Here is a 9,119-nt window from a genome sequence, read left to right as displayed (position 1 = left end):
TAAATGACCTGTCGCTGACAACCTGCCTGACCCTACAGCCTATTTATCCCTTTTGTTCACTGTGCTCCAGCCACACTGGCCTTGCTATTCTTTGAGTACAGGGAGCTCCTACCACGAGGCCTTGGCATTGGCTGTTCACAGAGCCCACACTCCCTCATTTGTTCAAGTCTCCATTCAAAGGTCAATGTCCAAGAGGCTACCTGACCTCCCTTTCTAAAATCACAGCCCTGTCACTTCCTAATCCTTTTCCCCTTCTTTATTTTCTAAATAGCCCTTATCACTACCCAACATCGTATACAAACTCATTTTCTCTCTTTTTCTTTTTTTTCCCATTAGAATGTAAGTTCTATGGGAACAGGAGCTTTTATTCACTGCTATGTCCTCAACATTGAAAACAATGCCGGGTATGTATAGATGCCTAATAAATACTTGTTGATGAAAAATCAGAATCGTGGTACTTGAGAACTGAAGGACCTTGAAAGGCCATCCCAAGTAGCCCCCTCACTGTCCAGATGGAAAAAACACAAACCCAGAGAGACAAAGTGACTTGGCCAGGATCATGTAGTTAATGGAAGAACGTTAGGTCGAATCCTAGTCCGGTGCTGCATCAGCAAACTGGCCTGTGCCCTCTTCATACAGCCCACAAAGCTAAGAATGGGTTTTACATTTTTAAATGGTTGAGGAAAAAGTCAAGAATACTATTCTGTGACACATGAAAATTAGATGAATTTTGAATTTCAGTATCCACAAGTTGTATTGGAACATAGCCGTGTCCATTCATTTACATATTGTCCATGGCTATTTTCCCACTACAGTTACAGAGTTTAGTGCAACAAAGACTGTATGGCTCACAGAGCCTAAAATATTTACCATCTGGCCCTTCATGGAAAAAATTTGCCAACCGCTGCTCTAAAGTATATTCCATTTGTGGAAATGTCTTTCTAAACCTTTGCAGTGTCAACAGTTCCGGCGTTAAAAGCAGAGAATAAAAGCAGCACAGAGGCGAGAGAATGGTGTCAGTTCCTTATCACGTCTCTGGCCCCCTAACTGGCTGTCCAAGTCTAGTAGCATCTCTACTGAAAAAAACGATACAAGTGCAGGCTAAATTCCCTCACTGGACAGGAGGAAACTTAAGACCCAAAGAGCTTTGGTGTTCTAGCCCCAGCTGTGCAAGCAGGTTAGTCAGGACTCAGTTCAAGTGACAAAAACCCTACTCCAGCTACCTTCTGGTAGGAAATTTATTGGCTCAGGGAACTAAAAAGACCAGGTGTTCGAATGATATGGTCAGGAATCTGTCTATCTCTTGATTGTGTTTTCCTCTGGGTTAGTTTCGTTCTCAGGCAGGCTCTCCTTAATGGTCTTTGGAGAGAGACTTGAATCCCAAGTTTAAAAAAAACAGACCTCTCAGAATTTCTCCCAGGACATGGGGCTGCATCTTCCTTCCTCTGCTTTCAGTCTTACTTGGCTAGGATTTCTGATTATACAGAATGGCATTTTATTTTTGATATGCCCTGTGACCTTTCTAAGGTAGAAATAGAATTTAAAATTTAACCTTAAAAAACAAAATTAAGTTTACCTTCACTGAAAACAGGCCTCTCCCCATTAAAAAATTCTGGCCACCAACCTCAGCAAAAGGAAAGCGGTTCATTCCTCAAACATCTACACATGGCAGGCGTGGAAGGTGTAAAGATGAGGAGGCATGGTCCCTGTGCACTATCGTGTGCCTTGAGAAAGGGAAGATTTGGGAGCTGCAGGAGCGCAGAAGGTGGGCACTTAACCAAGCCGGAAAGGGAGGTGAGGGCACAGATGACTTCCCAGGGGAAGCAGCAGGTGAGCTGAGCGCTGAAGGGTGTTTAAACACTAGCCAGGCAAAAGGTTTAAGAAGAGTGTCGGAGGGAGAACAAAGCCCAGTGAAGTGATCACGAGAGCTAATCATAAGAGGAGTTAAGACACTTCTGAATACCTCTACCCACAGGATAAGCCAGGAGTACAAGGCCTTCTGCAGTGTGCCCCAATGTATGTTCTCCCCCCAACCAGACAAAACTGCTTGTACACCCCAACGCCACGCAATCTCCCGGTTCCCCGTGTCCTTGTACAAGATGTTCCTTCTACTTGCAAAGTCTCTTCCGTGCACCTCGAACCCATTTGTCTCTCAGACACCTCCCTACCCATCCTCACACCCCCCAAGGCAGTCCACTGCCTTTCTGCTTCTTAAGTGCCTGGTTCTGCTTTAGGACTCATCGCTCTATCTATCTAGAGATTTATTTATTTATAATTTAAAAAATGATTCTCACTGAAAATAGACGAGCCTTGAGGACAAGCTGCTTCCCCATGAACTCGGAAAGTACACCAGTCAACTCTCTTCTGTATGTGGAGTTAATCCTGGATGCTGGAAATGTTCAACTCCTTTGGCTTCAACTGCCATCCCTGCACTGATGTCTCTGAAGTTCCCTTCTCTCTTCTGAGCTAGTTCCAGCCTCTCTTCTGAGCTACAGACCTATCTGTCCGGTTCACTCCTGGGCACCTCCACCTGAATATTCCCCTGGTACCCGAACCAAAACCGAGCTCGTTACTCCCCCTTGCCGCTCCCCAATTGCTCCTGTGTTCCTTGTCTTTGGGAACAACATAATGTTTATTAAAAATAAATTAAAAATTAGAAACCTGTGAGTTTTCTTTGACATTTTCCTTTCCCCCACTCCCCAAATCCAGTCTCCTAAATAGTCAACTTTATATATTAAAATTATATATGATGTTATATAGAATCATATATTACATCAATATTTTATATATGATCCTATGTAATATCATATACAGCTTAAATATATAAAGATTAGGAAACTGGATGTGTTATTGTTATATGTATAGTTATAAATGTATATAATATATTATCATATATAACATGATAAAGTGACATATAATAATTAACTTTTCATTATATGCCCTTTTTCCATCCTTGTCCCTGAAGCTGTCTCATCACCCCTCCCTTAGATTATTGCAGTGTCTTCAGGACTCAGGGAAAGACTCATCCCCTTCAAATCTATCCTCAAGCCACTGCTTAAGTCATCTTTCCAAGGCTGCAGTTTGACCATGGCCCTTCACAGTTTATATTTTGAAGTTGAAATGCCTTAGCATGCTATACAAGACTTATCCCAGGCTAGCCTACTTTTAAGCCTCATCTACCCTCTGCTGGAAAAAGATTAATAAGAGAGATTCATTTCAAACAGTGTGGCCAGGGCAGAATTCTCTGAGGAGGGGACAACTAGCCCCTTGAGGACATCCCGTTTAGCTAGAGCCTCCTGTGCCCCATTACACCCTCTTCTTACAATGACTATGGCACTCGGTGACTGAGTGCTTACTGGATGCCAGGCCAGTGCCAACCTCTCAATTCAGAGATTCATCTTGCTCTCTTGGAATCATCACAGCACTTGTAGATTGGTTCTCTGTTAAGGCCTTTTTTTTTTTTTTTCTAATTTATTTATTTATTTATTTTTGGCTGTATTGGGTCTTCATTTTTGTGCGAGGGCTTTCTCTAGTTGCGGCAAGCGGGGGCCACTCTTCATCGCGGTGCGCGGGCCTCTCACTATCTTGGCCTCTCTTGTTGCGGAGCACAGGCTCCAGACGCGCAGGCTCAGTAGTTGTGGCTCACGGGCCTAGTTGCTCCGCGGCATGTGGGATCTTCCCAGACCAGGGCTCGAACCCGTGTCCCCTGCATTAGCAGGCAGATTCTCAACCACTGCGCCAACAGGGAAGCCCAAGGCCTATTTTGTGGTTGAGGAAACTCAGGCTCATGGAGTTTGTCACCCACCTTAGGTCCCGCAACCAGTGTGTAATAGACTCAGGTGTTAACTCGGGCGACCCGACTCCAAACCCAGATTCCCTAACCACTGCACCATGCTGCGTCTGCAGGGACAGGATGCTGCTTCCTGTAGAACTGTTGACTCGTAGACCCATAGCTTTCAAGAGGAATCCCAGCTCCTCCGCTCAGCGCTCAGCCTCCCCGATCTGGCTCCTAGCCACCTCCCCAGCTCATCTCCCAACATTGCCCCAGCAAACCACTGACTGGGCACCCACCCTCCATCCTGATCCGACCCCTCCCGGCCCTAGCCTGCCTCAGACTTACTCATCCCTGAGGACTTCACTGAAAGGTCACCCCCTCTAGGATGACTTTTCTAATCCCTACCCCATGAGCCAGTTTCAATGCCCCTCCTCCTTGCTTCTCTAGCACCTGTGCTCCCCACTGTGTAGCACCTGTCCTGCTACACTGCAAATGCTGGCTCTCTTCTCGCCCTGTAGACTGGGCTCCTCATGGTTTACTGTTTCCTGTGCTTCATCTGGAGCCTGGCACAGAGTCAGTGCTTCATAAATGTCTGCTGACTTGAATTTACACAGTGGACGTCAGAACTGAAAGAGGACTGAACGACTTTGTGATCACAGCTGCTCACATTTGCAATATACTTTGAAGTCTAAAAGCCCTTGCACACTGATTATCTCACGTACCCTCTGAGGTTATTATCCCCATAGTTTAGGAAGCTGATAAGTGACTTGTCCAAGTTCACCCAGCCAGGAAGTGACTGGGCTGGGATTTGACCTCAGGTCTATCTGACTTCAAGGCTAGTGGTCTCTCCATCACTTCCACAATCATCTGATTCAAATAACACACACACATTTTACCGACGAGGACGCCAAGGCCAGGAGAGGTCAATTGCTTGCCTAGGGTCATGTGGTCCGTACCGCATCCTGTGCTCTTTCCTCTACTCAAACAGGAAGTGCCCAGGAAGGTGACAGGTGAGGACTGGGTCCTGAGCCAGGGAGGGGAGTGCTGCCCGTGTCTTTTCCTGTCACCTCCTCCCATTTGTCACAACCTATATGTTTAAATATTGTATTTAGTATTTACTCTGAAATGCCTTTCATCTGATGTCCCCCTGTGCTCACCAATTTAGCTGTCAGAGTAAATAAATGTGAAGTTGGGTCTCCAGCCTCCCCCAGCTCACATTACCTTCCTAGAATTACTCCCCGGTGGGGCGGAACCGCTGCTGGGGGTGCTCCCACAGAATTTACCAGTTACTAATGAAGCCTCTTTTTAAACCCAAATCTTGGACCGTGACTGAGGTGGACGAGGATTGCAAAACTCACCCCAGGGGATGGGATGACCACATCCTATTTAGTGACCAGGAGAAAGACTGAGGTGAGAACTAGAAGACATTATACATGCAGGGTGCTTAGGACGTTGTACATGCAGGATGCTGATGACATTATATATGTGGACTACTGATGGCGTTATACACGTAAGGTGCTTATACTGTGCCAGAAGTAGAGGCAACACTTTTAAAATATTAGTTTTTAATATACAGCTAATTGTCACCACAATCCTGAGAGGTAAGTACTGTTATTCCCTTTTTGCAAGTAAGGAAACTGAGGCTCAGAGAAGCTAAGTGACCTGCCCACAGTCTCCCATAGGAAGAACCCCAGGATTCTGATAGAATGTACTGAATTTGCTAATCCTGATTTTGCCAAGGTCACTCCTATCCGGACTCTCTTTCCTGCTGGAGTCAGGAGTTGCTGGAAGAGATTTCTCTTTCAAATCAATTTCACTTCTGTCCTCTTTGAAGTCAGGCAAGCCCTGGGTTGGAATAATGGTTCTGCAGTTATTCAGGAGAATATTTGATTCTTTGGTTGACTTATGCCCTGCCTTCCTCCATAAAAAATTTTTTTGATGTGGCACCTACTAGAATAACAACTGGAAAAGGCAGCCAGTCCATAGTAACAATGGCTAATATTTATTGGTTGCTTTCTGTGTGCTAGGCACGGTTCTGAACCCTTCTACATGAATCATTTGCTTACTTTTCACAAGCATAAGAAGTGCACTCTGCTATCATTCCCACTTTACAGATGAGGAAACTGATACTGAAGAGTGGCTGAATAACTTGTCCAGGGTCCTCCAGGTAGTAAGGGGCAATGTCAAGACTGGCACCATGGCAGTCTGACTCCAGAGTATTTGTGCTTTCCTACTAAGTTTAATGCCTGTTATTCTAGTTTTGATTTTCTGAGTGCCATATCAGAATTCAGGAGCAGAATTGCGTAGTAGGTAAGAGTTTGGGTTCTGGAGTCTGAGTGCTAGAGCTTGAAATGAGGCTTCTGTAAGCTTGTTTCCTCAACTATGAAATAAGTATAATAATATAACCTCCATGCAGAGTTATTGCAAGGGGTCAAGAGGATAATGCATGTAAAACAGTGCTTGGCACATAAGTGCTCAATAAACAGTAGTTTTATTATTATTATTATTATTATTATTACCACCACCACCACTTAGGGAGCGAATCCTTCACGTTCCTTCTCATAGGACAACAACAGCTTGTTTGTCCAGCCTCTGAATCTTGGCCGTCATCTCTCTACCTGGAATACTTTCTTCTCTCCCATGAATGCATCCATATTTCATATGCCCTTTCGTTTTAGCTCAAGCCTCCTCCGCACCTCTTGCCTGCAAAGCCAGTACCATCCTCATGGCCTCTTCTTTCCTGGAGTCCTTCTGCAGTCACACATCTGACATATGTGCAGCTTCATATAATGTTCAATGACCTCCCGCTTCCCCCAGCTACCCAGAGGGGAGGAGAACAAGGAGATAAAGTCGCCCGACCATTATTTCCATTTTGAAGATGACAAAGCAAGCTTAGCCCGTAACTGATGAGGCCAGGAGTCATATCCAGGTCTTTTGATGGATAATATGGAAAATGTGTGTGTGTGTGTGTGGGCACATGTGTGTCCGTGTGTATGCATAGAGTGGACATGGTCATGTATGTAGCCTAGAAATCAAGAGCATAAACTTTGATGTCAGATGAATCTGGTTTTGAGTTCTTGGACCTGACAATTAGTAGCCATGTGGCACCATTTTGGAGGTATCACATGATCTCTCTGAACCTCAGTTTCTTCATCAGTGAAATGGGTACAATAAGAGACACTACTTCATAGGGTTATTATGAAAAAAAAAAAAAAAGGGCATGATTGTAAAATGTTAAGCCTGTCCTGGAGTAAAGTACCAAGGAGTGGCTGCTGGGTTTATTATGTTCAAAAAAGATATTTGAGAAGGAGGATGTTGTTCGTCTGTGGTCATGTGGATGTTTGAGGGTGCGTGTGTATGTGTATGTGTGTGTATGTGTGTGCATATGCACCAGCTTTCACATTGCAATTGTGCTCTTAGTAGAAAAGATTAGGGTCCAGGGACTTCCCTGGTGGCACAGTGGTTAAGAATCCACCTGCCGATGCAGGGGACACAGGTTCGATCCCTGGCGTGGGAAGATCCCACATGCCCAGGAGCAGCTAAGCCTGTGCGCCACAACTACTGAGCTCTAGAGCCCGCAAGCCACAACTATTGAGCCCTCATGCCACAACTACCATGCCTCAGGCATGCCTAGAGCCCATGCTCCACAACAAGATAAGCCACGACAATGAGTAGCCCCCGCTCGCCGCAACTAGAGAAAGCTGGTGCGCAGCAATGAAGACCCAATGCAGTCAAAAATAGATAAATAAAATAAATAAATTTATATATTAAAAAAATGATTAGGGTCCGAAGAGAAGCTTTTCATTCTGAATGTCTGTATCGGAGAGCAATAAATGGCTGGAAATGCAGTGGGTGGGAAATGCCATTGGCTGAGGCTGGGGCCATTTTCGTATACCTTGGTGTCTGTAAAAAAACAGATATTTGTCTCTTTCGAGGATACAGGTGTGAGTCTTTAGTATTACACTGGAGGGCAGATACCCTTGTCTGCCTGTGTCTGTTAGGATGTGCCTGTGTGTGTGCATGACTGAAGCCGTGACTACTGGGAATCCTGTGTCTGCAGAGGTGTGTAGGCTGTTTCTGACTATAAATGGTTACCTTGCCATCTGTAGGGATATGTGTGTATATCTGAGGGTGTCTGAGTCGAGGACACGGGGTTTTCCATGTGTATGGAGCTCCATGGGAGTCTGTGCTCTCTTAACTATGGATGTGTGTACACATGTAAGAACAGTTGTGTGGGGTGTTTACATTTGTAAATGAGGGCCATTAGGGAGGTGTTGGTATGTGCGACTTGGTGGAGGTGGGGTGTGTAGTGTCTGTAGGGCCAGATCTAAGTGTGCATGTTTGTTTTCAGAAGATGATGTATATTTACATGTCTCCCTAAGCTCAGTTTGTGTGGGAAGGGCATTGAGGCTGTGAGTGTCCACTTGTGTGTGTATGTAGTGTGTTAGTGTGTGTAAGGCCTTGTCTTTGAGTTTAAGGCTTTTGTGTCTGAGTCTTTGGGGGCTGTGTCTCCTATCTAAATGCCTGGGCCTCCTTGCTTTCCCCACTTCTCTCACTATCAGTAGAACCCTAGAGAAGGTGAGATGGCATTAGACTGGATAGCTCAGCAAATTCTGCAAAGAAGGGGGTGTCCCAGGCAATCCCTCCCTGGAGAATTCAGGGGAACACCCCTCCCAACCCAGCCCAATCCCATTTAGGATGCGATGTAGCCCAAGCCCTGAGGAACTGGTGTGCTCTTTAGTTGTTATGGAGCAGAGGCAGCTGCGCAGGTGTGTGAGTATGTGTAGATGTCTTGTGCTCCTGTAAATGATGCGAACAGGTCATCATTTGCATCAGATGTACACAAACGTAGGAGGCATGGATTGCATCAACGGAGTATAATGTGTGACTTGATATGAAACTCAACTCGGCCCAAGGTGTGACCATGGGTCCCTCTTGTACCAGTAAGTGGGGCTGTGCCTGAGGTCTGTGGGTGCCCCTTGAGGGAGGGGCGGTGGTGAGAGCTGGGTGCGTGTGTGCCTGCGGGTGCCTTTGTATGTCAGCGTGTCTCTGAGTCTCTCCGTCAGCAGCTCTGAGTTTCTGTGTGTCTATATGTCTGTGTGTATCTCTGGGTCGCTGCTTCGCTGTGTCTCGCTCTCCCTTGGCGGGGAGGGGATTGGTCACGCATGACTCATCTTGAACCGAGCGGGGCTCCAGCGGCAGGGCAGCCGCCGCCGCAGCTGGAGGGGGAGGAGGACGAGGAGGAGGACGAGGAGGAGGGAGAGGAAGAGGGAGAGGAGGAGGGAGAGGAGGAGGGAGAGGACTACGAGGAGCGGGAGGAGGAGAAGAAGGAGGGGGCGGGGGC

Source organism: Balaenoptera musculus, chromosome 6 (genome assembly GCF_009873245.2).
Source record: "Balaenoptera musculus isolate JJ_BM4_2016_0621 chromosome 6, mBalMus1.pri.v3, whole genome shotgun sequence".
In the NCBI taxonomy this organism is placed as follows: Eukaryota; Metazoa; Chordata; class Mammalia; order Artiodactyla; family Balaenopteridae; genus Balaenoptera; species Balaenoptera musculus.
This window is presented reverse-complemented; position numbering follows the sequence as displayed.